Here is a 17412-nt window from a genome sequence, read left to right as displayed (position 1 = left end):
CAGCGAAGCGTTATTCAAGAAACTCCCAAAAGACCAGACCTTTCCCGCTGTTGAATCAGCTTATCAGTGGGTATGGGGTCTGGAAATTCCCTGTTTCAAACATCTTCTGCTTAGCAGTTGTATGATAAACATTTCCATCCCGGGAAAAAGCAGAGAGCATAATTGTTGGGTCGTGCGAGGTGTTCCCTCTGCCTTTTACTTAGGCAGTAACATCCTCAACCGACTTGAAATTAATTTGGATCCCAGTAATTGCCAAGCCCGGTGCCAACTGGAGGGCAAACCCCAGGGTCCTGGCAATTCTAAAGGAAGCCTTCCAGTCAGACCCATTGCTACCGTAGGCAGTTGAAGTTTAAAAGTAGAGAGGAGGTCACCATCCCAGGCCTGGCCCTACAAGATCCGCATCCCCAAAGGAGAGCTGTCAGAAGAGTAATGGGTCCACATTGACCAGTTAAAAAAGTTGTCACCTCAGACACACTTTGCAGCTGACTGAGGAGCCAAAGGAAAGTCAAATAGAGGAGACACCTGGAGAATTAGAAGAAAGGAAAAGAAAAAGCAGAAGGGAATAGGTAGGTCCATAGGTATATCTACCTTACAGGGAGTACTTTTCTTCAGTGTTATTGCAAAAATATGTAATGAAACTATGGTGTAAAAGTTCAATTCTGTCTTTGCATTGTTAAGTAATTTGTTTGCTGATGTTTTTCAAGTATCCTGATAAATGTAAAGATATGCCTTGTCTCACTGATGTCAACCTTCCAGGAAGACAGTCAGTGAAAGATTCCAAAACCTGTTTTTATCTATCTCCTATTAGATTACTAATTCCATTCCCTCCTAGAATGATGAGGACGTCCATGGGGACCTAGAAAGGGAAGGAAGGAAAGGGGGTGTTGTTCCACACTCTCCAATGAAAGACAGAAGGAAGATCTTGGCGTATCGCTCCCGGATGAAAGAAGAACTCCGCCAGATCAACCCCACTTTGCCCTACTCTCCTTCAACTAGAAGTCCCGGGAAGGCATGGGGGGGATTCTGTGGGGTACATTTACCCACCCAACAGAAATCCCTGCATCACGAAACTGCATTTGGCAGTTGCAAAGAAATCATGGCTGCATTGTATTTGCTGAGCAAATATTCCCTGGCATCACAAAACTGCATTTTAGCAGCTACAGAAATAATGGCTGCACTGTGTCTACTGAGCACATATGGGGCGAGATGGAACATAGCCCCCAGGAATGGCTGCACTTTGTTTTCTTCATGTCAAAAAGAAAAGAAATTAAATGAAGAATGCTGCTGCACTGCTTCTGTCATTTGAAAACCCAAGGCTGTGCCCAGAAATTATCTGCATTTAACGTGACCCTTGTGCTACCTTCATTGTGAACCTCACACAGTCTTGTTCTAATTTAACACAGCCCTGTTCATATTTTTCAACTTAACATCATCAAATGAGGCTTTCCTGCCCAGAACGGCATTGTTTATCAAGTGAAGAGCAGAGAAAATCCATTTCAGCCCGTACGGCTGGCATTTACTGTGAAGACAAAGTAACCCACGCAAAATACGTCCAGAGAAGCTCTCCCTCTCCTTTGACTGGTGTCAGTTTCAAAGAACCCATTCCTCAAACATATCCCTGTGTATAAGAAATTGACCAGAGCTATGGAAATGTTCAGAATGAAGATGCAATGAAAGTCGCATTTGTAAATGACCAGGGAAAGTAAAATTAACCCCTGTTGCACTGCTCTGCAAAGCAGTGAATTGACATTGTACAAGCTAAATGGAAATAATACTGTAACATGCCCAGAAACAAAACTGTATATGTTGGGAAGAAAAGTTGCCAAAATATAGGTAAATTGTACTTTGTGTAATTTATTTTTCCCCTCAAAAAGAACTTCAACATCCTGGCTAGGCCCAGGAATTGCTGTGAACCCAGTTTTGCAAGGCAGGCAATTCTAATGTACCAGCCCCAAGGGAAAGGAAGTTCCTTTACAACATGAAAGGCCCAAAGGTGTGGAAAGTGGCGACTTCGTCAGGCTGACCGGTATTGCTGCAGCATGGGACAATGGACAGCCCTGTCACTGAAGTGTGAATTCCATTGACACCTCTCCTTAACTTCAACTGCCTAGGATCAAAGGGGAGTCATAGCAACCTCTGGGCAAAGCTGACCAGAGCAAGACATTTGGCTGGGGGTTTGGAAAGACTGCCCACTTTTGGGAACAAAGCCGGCCCATGTGAATCAAAAGACTTTTTGCATTAAAACATTTATTTCAGTGATATGAATAAGCAGTAATGTGAAATTATGGTGGGTTAAATGTGATTTTGGTAGCAGCAAGATAAGACGACGTGGGCCGTCCTAGCATGTGCGGGACACGAACGGCATTAAAGGGGCATTTCTGGAAAAAGCGTACATAACACAGTTATGAAAGTTAAATGAAAATATGACCGGCATTAATAGGCTTAGGTGTATCCATTTTTAGAATTTTAGGGTAAATATTTTAGTTGGTACAAGTTACTGTATTCAAGAATATATGTCAACAAAACAAAATCATAATAATTTCCACGAGTTTTCGCAATACAAAATAAACATATTCGTCATATGTATTACATTTTGTTTCCCCATATAAAAATAGATCATTTCAAACAGTTGGGACAGTAAATGATTCACAAGGGAAAAATGATAAATTATGAAAAGGTTCATATGGTATAAAATGTTAGCACATACCATCATGGCGGCCAGTTGATGTGTTGATACATGAGCAATGAAACGTATTCCGAGAGAAAAGAGTGGGAAAGGGAAAAAGGGGTTAGGGTAGGGAGAGACAAGGGGTAGGGGTGGAAAGTCATTATGGTAAAATGAAAAAGAGAGAAAACACAACAATATGTAAGGGTGGAGTTAGGGCAACTTATAATTCAAAAAATGAAATGTTCATGCTACTGAAAATAAATATACAGGTTATCTCTAAATAAGGCTCACCTATCATTTGGTGTTCGAAAAGCTCTCTAATAACGTATTTGAATAAATGAAAAGGAATTCCCATCAGACTCGTAAGTCTTCCTGGTGCTTGTAATAGTAAAGAAAAAAGGGGGGTATATGTTAGTTTCCCTTTGTATGCTGCCAGTTTGCATTTGTTATATATCTGAACTACGATATGTACGGTAAATGCATTTGTTGTGTTGAAAAATCTATTTTTAAACAATGTGGGTTTTTAAAATCATTACGTAGTAATTAGTTCTGTTTTAACATGTAGTCATTGTAGAAAAATTATATTACGTTATCTTAAGCCTGTTTTCTTTAAGCATAGTTATTCAGCACAGAGAAAAGCCATCGGCAGGTTGAATCCGTCTTTTCTCTGTGCGGATCTAAACCTGATTGGAAATGCAAAAGGGTGGTCTCCCACTATCCGTTAGGGCTTACCTACAAAATCAAGTTTCTGGCATCACGGGTCGTGTCCCTTCTGAGAGCTCGCTTGGATTGCCGTGAAGCGTATATGTATTGTAGCCACGGCAACCCATTTGTCCTACTTTCATTTCTGTTACGGTACTGCCTTCGGCCATTGATTTGGATAGGTTTCCCTCCACAGATCTCGTTTACGTTGTTCTACGATAAAGTAATCGCTTGTCAGCACTATTTGCTTACCCTTAGACATTAGTCTATGACAAATACGAGCCGTGAGAGCTTGGGTGGTAATGACGATTAAACTCGTCTATTTTTAACATAGTCACGTGTATCCTTGTTCCCAAAGCCTCATGGGGACTGTATTTCCCAATGCTGGTTTTGGAATTGAATCGAGCCGTGAGTGCTTAGGTGGAAAAGATGAATAAACTCATCTATTTTTAAGGTGGTCACGTGTATCCTTGTTCCCAAAGCCTCACGGGGACTGTAGTTCCCAATGCAGGTTTTGGGTTTGAATCATTTGCCTTGACTTTTTGTGGACATAATTAATACATGAAAAAAGCACTTTGCTTGTGAACAACAATATTTACAAATTGTCAAACATTGCATTATCAACAATAATATACCTGTTACATGGAAAATATGTTCGCAAAGTATTATATTACAGTCCTGATTTCCAATTTTCTAAATATATGTGTTAACTATTCTCCATAAGTTATCATGCTGGTTTTGGATTTAAATCATTTGCCTTGATTTTTTGCGGACATAATTAATACATGAAAAGAGCACTACAAGTTGTTCGACATTGGATTATCTGCAAAAGTATACATGTGACATAGAAAGTGTATTCGCAAGGTATTATACTAAAGTCCTGATTTTCAGTTTTCTATCATGAAATATTTCTTGTTGCCATGGTTGCTTACAAAATGTTAGACATCTCATTGTCTGTATTCAAACCGGTTTCTATACATCTGAAATAGTTTATTAGTTTAGCTTCTTCCTCGCGTAATCGTAATTCTTGATTTCCACCTCTGCATCCCAAGGACATCTTCCTGAGACCAATTAATTTTATGTCTTGCTTATGATCCATTTAATGAAATCTCTGCCAATGTTCAGCCAATGGTAGATTTCTATCTTGGCTTCCAATTACTGCTAAGTGCTCTCGGATTCTGATCGAAGTTCACGGATCGTGCTGCCTATGTAGATTTTTCTGCAAATGCATATAATTGCATAGATCACATACTCTGTATGGCAGTTTATTTGTTCTCGTATCTTGATTTTGATCCCATTTTCATTCTTGAAATTGTCTGTCATGGTAACCGCATGCTTACAAATAGTGCAAGTTCCACATTTTCTAAAGCCTAGTCTCGGTTTTTGTAGCCAATTTTCTGGTCTTACTTCATTGTTGTCCGGTAATAGTGAAGGGCCAAGGCTCAGTTTTAAAGTTCTCGCCCGTCGATAGACTATTGAGGGGTGGTCCTGTATCAGTGGTCCGATATGTGGGTCCAATTTAAGCAGGCCCAAATGTCTTTTGAGGGTTTTGTTGATCAGTTGATTGTTGGCACAGAAGGTTGTGATGAATTGTACCTCTTTCCCTTGAGTTGGTTTGTTTCGTTGTATAAGTGTTTGTGATCTCGGTGTTTGATGCGCCTTGTTATAGGCTGTTTTAATACTTGTTCCAGAATAGCCTCTTGCTTTAAATCTAGTAGATAGGATTCTGCATTCTTCCTCAAAATTGGTTTGTTCATGACAGTTCCTCCTCGCTCTGATATACTCGCCCTTAGGGATATACCGAATTACGGGTTCATAGTGACAACTAGTGCTATGTAGTGTAGAATTCACTTCAGTACTCTTCCGATATGTTCTGGTTTTGAGACGGTCTCCCGATACATACATTGTCAAATCTAAGTAATTCATCTCTGTATTGCTATATTCTCCTGTGAACTCTATGCCTAGATCATTGTTGTTTATTTCTGGTCTGAACAGTTCCAGTCCATCCGGTGTTCCTTTCCATATAAACCAAACATCATCAATGTAACGGGTCCATTTCACAACATATTGGCTGTATGTCTCGGTAGTATAGATCCGTAAATCCTCGAACATACCCATTACTAGATTTGCTAATGCAGGTGCATATTTCACCCCCATAGCCACACCACATTTTTGTTTGAAGAAGCTGTTGTTAAACGTGAAAATACTATTGTCCAGTGTAGCCATGAGCATCTCTTTGAGCATACAGATGAATGGAAGATATGATGCTGATTCATGTTTGAAAGTATGATCAATTGCGTCTAAGGCGAGGTCATGGCCTATAAACGTGTAAAGGGCCTTGACGTCCCAAGTTGCAAGTAAATGAGTTGGATGCCATTGGATATTTTCAATAATATTTATTGCTGCAGTTGAATCTTTCAAATATGCTTGTACTGTTTTTACTCTTGGTCTTAGTATATTGTCAATATATTCTGAAATAGACTCCGTGGCACAGCCTATTGCGCTTAATATTGGTCTGCCTTCCGGGATTGTTAAGAAAGGTTTGTGTACTTTAGGGAGAAAGTAAATAGTTGGCCAAATCGGTTTAGGAATAAAGAGGAATCTTTTTTCCTCATCAGTTATGAGGCCTTGCCTATACCATCCATCGATTGCATCATTGAGGTCTTGTACAATTTCTTGGGGTTACTTGGTAGTCTCTCATAACAGTTTGGTGTATCCAGATGGTTGAGGGCCATCTTAATATAATCTGGACGGTTCATAATAACTATGTTGCCACGCTTATCGGCCTCTTTGATAACAATTGCACGGTTTCTCTCCACTTTCTTAAGGGCATTTTTCTCTTGTGTTGTGAGGTTTTCACGCTCTCTCATTCTACCCATTCTTCTCTGTCTGTCCTCTGTTTCTTGTAGATCTTTTGTTACTGATTTATAAAAAGCATCAATCATGTTATCTGGAGGAAATTGTGGTAAGAATTTGGAAGTTGGTTTCAATTCTTTCTTGGTTAAACTAGTTGGTGCGATTGCTAGTTCTTGCATGGTTTGGAGAATCGGAAAGGATTCTGTTTCTTGCAAAGATATTATGAGATGGATATTCCCCAATTCTTCTATTGTAACTTCACTCCTTGTAACCGTACGTGGTTGTTGTTTGCCTGTTGTAATTTGGGTAGCAAAGAATTTTCTAAGTTTAAGTTTCCATACAAACTTGAAAAGGTCTATGTGTACTTGCATGGGTTCCATGTATGACGTAGGAGCAAATGATAGTCCTTTATTAATAGGCTAGTTACATCCTGATTTAGTTCAACATCTGATAGGTTCATCACAAGATTGTTTATTGGCTCTTCTTGGCTGCTTCTCTTGTCGCTGCTCTTGTCAATCTGCGAAAATCTTCTAAGGCAACTGGGTTGCCGGAGTCTACCCAACACCCTCCCTCCTCTTCTCTGAGCAAAGGTTGTTTTGTGGTAGGTAGGTTCATCAGTTGAAAACGGACTTGCTTGGGTGTTTGAATCCTATTTCCTTTTTTATACCTGCGTATCTGATTGGGGAAGCCCTTGCCTGTCTTATTTTGATTTACTGTTGCATCTGGTTCTACTTCTGCTTGTTCTTCCGCATCTGAGCTTGGTGCTGAGCTGACAGGTGATGTGTTCGGTGTGTTCTCTTTTGATTCTGTTTTAGTAAACTTGTTATACTTTTCTTCAAATGTGTAAACTCGATCTTCATTGTAATCTCTTTCATCCCTGAAAAATGTTCTTAGTTTCCACAGCTTGATATCGTCCTGGTATTCCTTTAGTACCTCATACATCTTAAGGTAGTTTTTTTCTTTCGCTACTTCCAATGCCCTGGCGTCTGCAATTTCTTTTTTACCGTACATATCGTAGTTCAGATATATAACAAATGCAAACTGGCAGCATACAAAGGGAAACTAACATATACCCCCCTTTTTTCTTTACTATTACAAGCACCAGGAAGACTTACGAGTCTGATGGAACTCCCTTTTCATTTATTCAAATACGTTATTAGAGAGCTTTTCGAACACCAAATGACAGGTAAGCCTTATTTAGAGATAACCTGTATATTTATTTTCAGTAGCATGAATATTTAATTTTTTTAATTATAAGTTGCCCTAACTCCACCCTTACATATTGTTGTGTTTTCTCTCTTTTTCGTTTTACCGTAATGGCGTTCCACCCCTACCCCTTGTATCTCCCCTACCCTACCCCCTTTTTCCCTTTGCCACTCTTTTCTCTCGGAATACGTTTCATTGCTCATGTATCAACACCACAACTGGCCGCCATGATGGTATGTGCTAACATTTTATACCATATGAACCTTTTCATAATTTATAATTTTTCCCTTGTGAATCATTTACTGTCCCAACTGTTTGAAATCATCTATTTTTATATGGGGAAACAAAATGTAATACATATGATGACTAATATGTTTATTTTGTATTGTGAAAACTCGTGGAAATTATTATGATTTCGTTTTGTTGACATATATTCTTGAATACAGTAACTTGTACCAACTTTACTGCCCAGATTTGAAAAAGGCACGATAAGGGTGCCGAAACACGTGTTATCACTATGGGCCACAATTCAAATATATGCAAAAAGGAAAAAAATGGTTCTGATTGTTACTTGAACCTTCTTTGTGGCGCAGTAATTGATGTGTGCAGAATTCCTCTTTCCTCATTTCTGACAAACGAAGTAGGGGAACTCTGTGTCTTCGTTCTCTGCATGCATCATTGCGACACAGAAAAGCTGGTATTTCATTTTGAGTCGCGGAGGTTTAAGAGTGACATCAAAAAAAGTCCCCCAATTTTGCTTACCTTATAAATATAAGGGTTTTGTTTCATAACTGATTTTGGCAAAAGCAACTGTGGTTAAACAAAGCACCTCATAAAAACACTCACACTAAAACTGATGTCACTTCCCTGGGTCCAATATGCTTACAGGGAGGCAGCGACATCCTCAGCCTGACCGATACGATATTAGAGGTATGTTCAGCTTAGTTCTGCCCACATAGTAAAAATCCTGTGATGTCATCCGGTTTATAAAAGGAGGAAGCTTAGGGAGAGTCAGGACATTCAAGAATCGGACATTCAAAAATCAACATCCAGAGATCCAGACATTCCACGTTCACCCTGCAACATACTAGACTCCAGTACCAGGCCAGGGGTAGCTGATCCAGATCCATGCAGTACCTCCTATCCAGGCAGAACCACCTCCAGAACTAAACCTTACAAAAATCCCAATAATTTAGGGAGAAAGGAGGAAAGGCTGCGGACCCCTATGGGAGAACCCTGTGACCAGACCTGTGCTTGCCCAGCTGATGCACCCGCTGCGAACTGAGACCAGACTCCGGTTGCCTCGCTGTGTCCCTAGAGGAGAGCCGCCGCTGCACAGTGACCACACCCTTGTCCCACTGGTCAGAGACCCGGTTAGCTGTCCAAACTACCCAATCCAAGTGCTTCTTGTAAGTATCACCCCTCCCCAATATCAAAACGCTGCATACACCATTCTGTTACCTTGCCATTTGTCAAACCCTATAAGAAACCCTAAAATAAATCCTATAAGTATCCTAGTAACGTCTTAAATTGTTAGAATCCTCTGTGTATCTTGTCCTTAGAAAAGTCTGAGTGTCATGTGTTAGCGCAATTCTTTCTAATCATTTCAGTCCTTGTTTAAGTCCTTAGTACTATTTTGAATAATTTAATTTATTTCACATAGAGATGAACGCAGCGCGGATAGGTTAACCTTGCAAGTAACCTCTTTGCGTACTGTGTCTTTCTTTAACAATCTAGCCGTGAAAAATATAGTAGCAGTAGAATAAATCCTTTTTCTATCAAAACCGAGTTGCCTGTGAAAGTGTTTCCCATGTTAAAATCTGATTTTTCCTTTCCTTAAATAATCCCATGCCGTCACCCATCCCGAGTCATCCTTCCACTTTAGTATCATAACTTTTATGTGCCTTTGTACCTTAGCATTAAAACTGATTTCCGATTTTGATTGTTTAGCCCAATTCCTAAGTTGTTTGCTCATTTTAAACCTGTGAAAACTAAGAAATTGCAACTTTGCCACGTGTGATTCCTGCGACACTGTTTTTCCTCCCAGAGTCGATTTTGTAAACTGTATGCCCGTTGTTTAGTACCTTGCCTTGTAGCTTGTGAGTTTTCTTGTTTCTTTGATACTGCCACACACATTCTTGCCTCAGCCGTTCAACCGCACATGTAAAATAATTATTCAGTACTTCTAAGTGCCATTTTGCTCATTTTTCAAGGGAGCTCAATCCGATTTTGGCCTCCCATTCAGGGGTGGTAGGTCAGATTTTCATTCTGATTTTTGCCTAGAATACCTGACTCCTTGCTACTCTTCAAATACTACCCAAAAAGTAATCTTGCTTTCATTCATTTGTGCATTGTATATCTGATGCTAGAAGGTTAAACTAAGTGTATCCTATAATTTTACTGTGTAATTATCACCCCACTGGTGACTGCTGCCCTCTATTGAATGTCTTTGATTTTTATAAAAAATTTAAAATAAATAAATATTTCATTGTTACACACCAACCTGGTTCATGGTCCATGGCGACACGGGGTGTACGTTAAGAGGGGTGTGAGACGGGTTGGCTGCCTTCTCAAAAAACGGAATCTGAATGTAATAAACTTAAAAGCGTTTTTATTGTGTGCCGCATCCCTGGCCAGTAGAAACAATCCAGGTCTAGAGTGTGCCGCATCTTTAAAATCATTAACCTGTGCAAGCTGTCCATGACGAGGTCTTGGATCCACGGAGTGAGTTTGGGGTTTGTGCTTTAGGGGGAAGAAGAGAAGGTATTCTGTTTTGGAAGGATTGAGGAAGTGGGTGGTGTGATCAATCCGACGATGTCTTCACTCCTTTCCCAGCGGTAACCTCTCCTCATGTGGCCAGGGGACGGCAGCCGCTACCTGATCCTGACCCAAGGGGTTCAATTTGAGAGAGGACCAAATGGGGGAGGCGATCCTCAGGGGGTGGAACAACATGATTCAGTGAGACATGGGATACCCCATTCCCTTTTAGGGACACCCCTTCAATACCTCAGGCACTCATGGCATATTATGACAGTAACCCTCAATATTCTCCAACACATGTTCATAGAACTTTTAAACATCACGTAGTTACATCAGCACCAAAGACGGACACGAGGAAGAGAGCAACCGGAATGAAGATTGCCCAGCTAGACCAATGAGAGTGGTCTAGCTGCTGGAGGAATGCGATGGCTCTGAACGGCTCCCTTCAGTAAAACAGGAATCCAAAGATAATAATAATAATAATTTAGCATTTATATAGCACTGCGAACCCTCAGGTATCTGAGCGTTGCTTATTATTACCCACGGGGTGTGATGCTCATTTATCGACCATGAAGGATGAAGGGCTGAGTTTGGCCCTTCCGAGATTCGAACCTGCGTCAGCAGGCTTTGCACAGATGTCAACGTGAGCACTCTACTCGCTGTGCTATCGGCCAGATAGCGTTGTGGAGATGGTGTTGTGGAGAAATGCAGAGGGATGTGACTGGTTAGTTTCTGCCGGCAAAGCCAAGCTTTCAAGGGGATCAAGCGAGCGAGGAGACGTGAATCTAGGAGGTGGCGAGCAAGACAGAGAAGCGGCACAGAGAAAGTGGAGGTGGCGTCTGGACCGGAGATGCATTCCTGCAGGCAAGAGAGATGCCGAAGTGTGATATGAGGCAAAGGAGCTTTGCACCAACAAGGGAAGCCGGAGCAACATGCAGACCGCCACCAGCCACAGAGATGCACCTCCCGAGCTTGAGAGAGAGAAGGCAAAAGCAGAGAAGGACTCGAGCAGGTCAGAGAAGCCAACAGAGCTGTCCTAAAGCCGGTGAGCCCACAGTGGAGGTTCAGGGCCTCGGGAGAGAGCTGGAGAAGGTATTCCTGGTCTCTAACTGGAACGGGAGGCAAATTCCCTATGGCTTACATTACGAGCTAAGTTTCATAAATCCCTGTATTTGGGGAGATACAAATACACCAGTGATAAGAGGAACTTGGGGAAAAGCACATAACCTCAGACCCTGAAAGTGAATGAACATATGAGAGAACCTGGGATTTGATTCTGTGAGATGGGAATGGCTGCATGAGACCCTATTGCATTTTGGGGTAGGACCTGGGTTTCGGTGGTGGGTCAAACTTCTTTACATGCAACCCTGAGCTAGAGTGCGAACTGGGAGGCAGATTTCTGGGGCTTGGGGGCTCGGTTAAGGTACTAAGCAGGGATACCTGTTGTCCCTGATGTTGTTTATCTTGACGCTGGATCCATTGGCTGTGTTCCTGCGTACGCGCTATGTGGACGCTAGCATTCTGATTGAAGGTGCGGCACATCTGATCTCAATGTATGCGGATGACATGCTCCTCTACGTCCATTTGGCAGAGGGGAATTTACCCCCCCTTCTTGATGTCATAGACCAGTATGCAGAACTTTCCGACATTCGGATAAGCCACGAGAAGTCATGCTTGTTCCCATTGGCAGAATTTGTGGGTCGCTGCTGCACACAGTTGCCGGATTTGGGATTGTAATGGTACCTGGGGACCTTCCGGTATCTGGGGGTTGCTGTCCGGCATGACATAGCAGCCTCCCATCTAGATAAAAAAGAGAGAGTGTGGGACGGTGTCCTCAGATCGATGTAGTTCTTGCAGAGATTGCCCCTGTCGGTGATGAGCAGGGCGGTCCTGCTCAAGATGGTGGTGCCGCCTTGTTTGTTATATCATTTCACCAACATACCCTATGATATTCCCAGGCAGTTTTTTGTCGGAGTGGGCTCAGTGGTTAGGACCTTCCTGTGGGGGGTAAGAGATACAGGATTGCGATTGGAACCCTGCAGAGGGACTTTGATAGGGAAGGAATACGACTGACCCACTTCAAACTATATTATTTGGCGGGTCAGCTGCAGTTCATGGTAGGCTGGTTGGCATATGAGACCACACTAGATAGGAACTGGAACTGTGACTGGAATATGATTTGTAGCAGTAGTAGCAGAAGGAAGAAGGCTGGCAAACCAAGCAGAGGCGGGAGGGCAAGAGGGACGCTGGAAGATGAAGACAGCAGATTTCACCTGCTTGTTCTGAGAGGGTCCTGTTCCCCCAAACTCTGAAGTGCAGAACCTGCGCAGCGGAAGGCACGCAGGAGAGATGTCTTTCCCCATGTGAGCCTGATTGATGTGGTTGCTGCTGTGGTTGCCGTGCAGAGAATGTGCTGGAAACTTAGACAAGGAGCAGTAGTCAAGCCGTGGTTCTCAGGAGCGAGAGGGGTTACAAAACCATGTGACCGGAGACACCTTTACAGAAGAAGGGTATGGGTCCCTAAGAATCCAGAAGTAGTAGAAGTTGTCGCAGAAGGTATGGAAGCAGTGTGATCTGCAGAGCAAGTGTCAAAGAAGCCGGTGAGTGAAGCACAGCGCTTTAACACCTTGCGAGAGCATTGCTGGCAACAGTATCCAGTTCCCTGTTCACTTGTGTAAGATTTAAAGCAAGTAGAAGATGTTTATTGAAGCAGAAATACCCGAACAATGGAAATGTAGCACTTGCGTATAATGTGACCGTCATTTTACTTGCGTGAGAAGCTTACGCTGTTTAAAAGACTGTTAACTGCTTGAAGGAATGGTTGCTTGTCACTAATTAAGGAGAGTGAACATTGTGGAGACCATTATCAAATACCTAACCTTGATAATACAATTGTTAAAACTGTTACCTTGTAAAAACTACATCAAGGAGTGGTTGCATGCACCCAATTGTGATTCCCTAAGGAGGACTGAACTCTATCCTTCACTTTCACACAGGAATACAATACAATACCAATCTTTAAACCTTAAAAACGACATCAAAGAGTGGTTGTGTGTGCCTAATTGTGATTCCTAAAGAAAGAATGAACTCTATTCTTTACTTTAACTTGGCATACATTTCATTTATAAGAAGTTAAAGTGTACTTGCTATTTAAGGATAGAACAAGCATTGCCTAAGCCTGTCTTTCTCAGGGTTCAAAAGCAATCTGACTGTATAGTGAAGTTAATAACAGTTTAATTGGCCTAAAATACAAATGTGCAAGCATTACCCGATGCTATGAGAGTGGCACCACGGCTTCTGGGTAATAACTTGCCATAATAAATGTCAGAAAGGTGCAGGTAAAATTGGGGGAGGGAAACTGGCTGCTTGTAAAGACTTTTGAAGTTGACCCAACCTGTAGTGCCAGAGACTGTGGAAGACAGAGAAGTGAGTCATAAAGGCAAACCCACGTTGTTATTCTGGCAGACAGATAAGAGAGGCAAAGAGGCATAGTGAATCAAGTAGAAGTGAAGTTGTTGAAGTGGAAGCAGCAGCACGGCGAGGTCATCCTGACAAATATAAAATTGTGTATTGTAAAAGCTTAACTAAAAAGATACTGTCAACCAAGAACGGTATATCCTTGGCACTTGTGGATGTTGCATTACTGTTGAACTGTAGCAAGTCTTCTTGAACAGGTAACAAAGCATTGTGGTTGTGATTACCATTGGTGCTATTTAGTAGAAGTGGAAGATTGATATTTCACCAAGGAGAAGAGACATGTTACCATTGGAACTTTGGTTAACAAACGTATACATTGCCGGTCATTACGAGTTAGGATGTAACCATACCGCTATTAGTGGCATGGCTACCCCCTTACTGGGTAACGGGTCCGGGTTCCTTGAATGAGGAATTACCGGGCCATTCCGACCTTGGAGGGCCCAGTATTTCCCCATTCAAGGAATCCGGACCCGGTATATACCCATTCCCATTCGAGCCCCCATAGGGCTTAATGGGAATGGGGAGGGTGCTAACAAGCACCCTGGTCTGCTCGCGGGACCCGCTAAGGATGCCTAGTTTTACCAGGCGGCCTTAGGGGGTCCCGCGAGCAGAACTCGTAATGAGGCGGTAAGGGGTTGATAGCTCTGGCACCTTTACCTGTGCCGTTAACCCCTTACCGCCTAACTCGTAATGACCGCCATTGACTTTAAAACATCATGAGATAATTTGAAACATTTCTTTCTTTGGTTTAGACTTTAACTGAATTGATCTTGAATCCCAGTGAAGGGAAATTACCCAGGACATCAGACGGTTATTCAGAGACTGTGAATGTTGTTTATGTTATGTTGTATTGCCATAGATTTTCTTTGTATATTTATTGCTTAGTGTGAGGGACAGTTCTCCTGTGTTAGAGTGTTTCCCCTTAGCTTTGGCTAGGCAGGGAAATCCTCATTAGAGTATGGATAGTGAGGCATTTTGAATATATTTCTTCTAACAATAAAATTGCATGTGTTGATAAATCATCAAACAGTTGTCCGCCTCGCATTGCTGACCCATCAGACCATCCAGTTGGTGATGGTGGAGAGACAGGTTTTGATGGTGTGAAGTTGTGAAGGGGATCACATTTTGAATTATATTTGTGAGTCATGTGTGTATTGGTGGAAATGTACATTGTGTTTGCTAAGGGTCTGTCCAAGGGATTGAACATATCGGTTGAAGATCAGTGAAGATAGGGAGGAGCCTTGTGAAACCCCATACTTGACAGGGGTGGGGTCTGATCAATAATGTAGACAAAGTGTGTCCTGTCAGTGAGAAGGTGGGTGAAGCAGTCAAGTATGGTACCAGAGAGATTCACACTGTGGGCTAGAATATCTAGTAGAATGGTGTGGTTGATGGTGTCGAAGGGTGCAGCGAGATGGAGGAGTATGAGTAGTGCTGTCTGTCATTTGTCTGTGATGCTGTGGAGGTCATCAAGGATGTGAAGAGTGCTGTGTCCTGACCGAAAGCCAAATTGTTTGAGTAGGTTGGTTGTGGTGATGTGTTGTTTCAGTTGAGTAGTTACAAAGCGTTTCATGATTCTGGCGAGTGTGATGAATCCAATGGTGTTATCACTCCTTTCCCAGCGGTGACCTCTCCCCATGTGGCCAGGGGACGGCAGCCCCTACCTGATCCTGACCCTGGGGGTGGCTATATGGAGAATCACGCGGGGGAGGCAACACTCAGGGGAGAGACGCAACATCATGGGATGAGATATGGTATCCCTCTTTTTCTTTTGAGGATGCCCCCTCCATTCCCTATGCATTAATGGCATATTGTAGTTGTTAGGGAGAATTCTCATAAATGGTTGATTTCCCTTACCTAAAGAGTCCCCCAGCAGATTTGCTGGATTTCTAGGATTTTTTTTTTCACTTGGTAAGAGTGTGAGCCTTTTTCCCACTCTTACATGTGTTTTGCTATGTGTATTTCTACTTTCTGTGTGATCTTGGACACTGGAGCCTCACCTACTCTATGTGCACCACTTTGTGTGTGTGTTACACAGCACCTTCAGTGCAGTGACACAGGGTTGTCTTTTTGAGACTTCCCCCTGACTCAATTTTCTGGGGCTGATTACTGCCCCCAGAAACCGGTAAAGTTGGCATTAACTTTGTATAGTCACTTTAAACCACAGACCCAGTACACCCCATCTTACATGGTGTATTGGAAAGGGTTAAATCTTATCCCTTTTTGTCTATGCCTCTTGGAGCCTCGTTTTGCTCCCTTAACATTAAGACTTGGCTGGTGGCAGTGGTATCTACCCTAACCTTTCTACCACGGTTATCTTACATAACGGGGTAATGTTTTAGGCTTTTATATTAGCCTCGAACATAAAACCTGCTTGACCATATATGTTTTATTTTGGCTCCGGCTGGGTTTTGTCACCATTTCTTTTTGTTAAAGTCTTTCTCGTGTTTTTCTCTGCCTGCCAAACCGGGGATGACTCCTTTGTTCGCTGTCTGCACAGAAGCCCTCCTTAAGGCATCTGATAATCTAGGTAGGCAGGATGTGAGGGAGGGATCTTCAGTCCTCTGCCATGGGTTCCCTTGGAAACCCAAATCGCACTCTTGTCTGATTGGCTAAGGGGACTGGCCTTACCAGGCCAGCCACCCTGCTGTGTGATTGACAGCCATACTGTATGAATTGGGGAAAACTGCATAAAAAGCAGGTATCTGAGACTGTAAAAGCAGAGTCGCCACTGGAACAAAAGAACCAACGAGGAACTGGAAGAAGAGGACCCCTACCACGACTGAACCGCCCAGTGAAGCCCTGCTGCAGGTCCGACTCTCCAAATCCGACGACAGAGAAGATTCTCCAGGAAACTTCTTCCCTTGAGCTGGTGGGACCAACCAGGTCGCCCAAACTACAAGCCAGGACCACTTCTCTTGTCGAATTAGCTGTACAGAGCTACAGTGGGCCGGATAGCCAGGAAGGTCGGACCTTGCTTGGGTTTTAAGGAGCGCACCTTTTATTCGTTGTTTGGCACTGCTGCTGGTTTCTTCCCTGGGTAGTGCAGGACCCTCCAGCCTTCCTACTTCTGATCAGTCCGACAGTCGCTTCAGGAACCGTCAGCCTGCAGGAACTACCAGGAACGTCTGCCTCAGCTACAGCCCCCTCTCCGTTTTAAGGTACTGTGCAAATCCAGTTGTGCGTTTCGCTCAGCCACAGTGAAAGTGTTTGAAATCTTTTTCCAATCCGAGGGCTTGTCCTTCTCTTTTCTACCAACCAACCTCGTCCGGAATCTGTGCCACGAACATTAACGTAAACTACCCTGAACTGTGTGATCTTGAGCAAAAGACTTTTGACCTATTGACTTTGGCCCTAAGCCTTTTCTAGCTGATCTCCTCACTGTAGTCTCTCTTGTTCAACTGCTCAGAATACTTACCTGTTGGTTTTGCCTAATTTCTGATAACTTTGTCTTTCCCTCTCTTTTAAATTACTGGAGTGCCATTTTGCTCCCACTTCATTTTGTGAGCTTAACTTGTCTGGAATTTAAGGGAAGTGGTGTGGTGTTTATGATTGTGATTTTGACCTTGCTTGGAATAGTGAAATGTTATACAACTGTTGAGTAAATACATAAATATTCTTTTACTTAGAAACGTTGAATCACTGTTTGTCTGAATCATAGTAATTGCTGTCCTTTGTGTAACTATTTGTACTGCTCACTTACTCTTGAGATAAGTCTGGCTGCTCCGCTACTGCTACTGCTA

Source organism: Ambystoma mexicanum, chromosome 6p (genome assembly GCF_040938575.1).
Source record: "Ambystoma mexicanum isolate Mex_15411 chromosome 6p, UKY_AmexF1_1, whole genome shotgun sequence".
NCBI classification, from domain to species: Eukaryota; Metazoa; Chordata; class Amphibia; order Caudata; family Ambystomatidae; genus Ambystoma; species Ambystoma mexicanum.
This window is presented reverse-complemented; position numbering follows the sequence as displayed.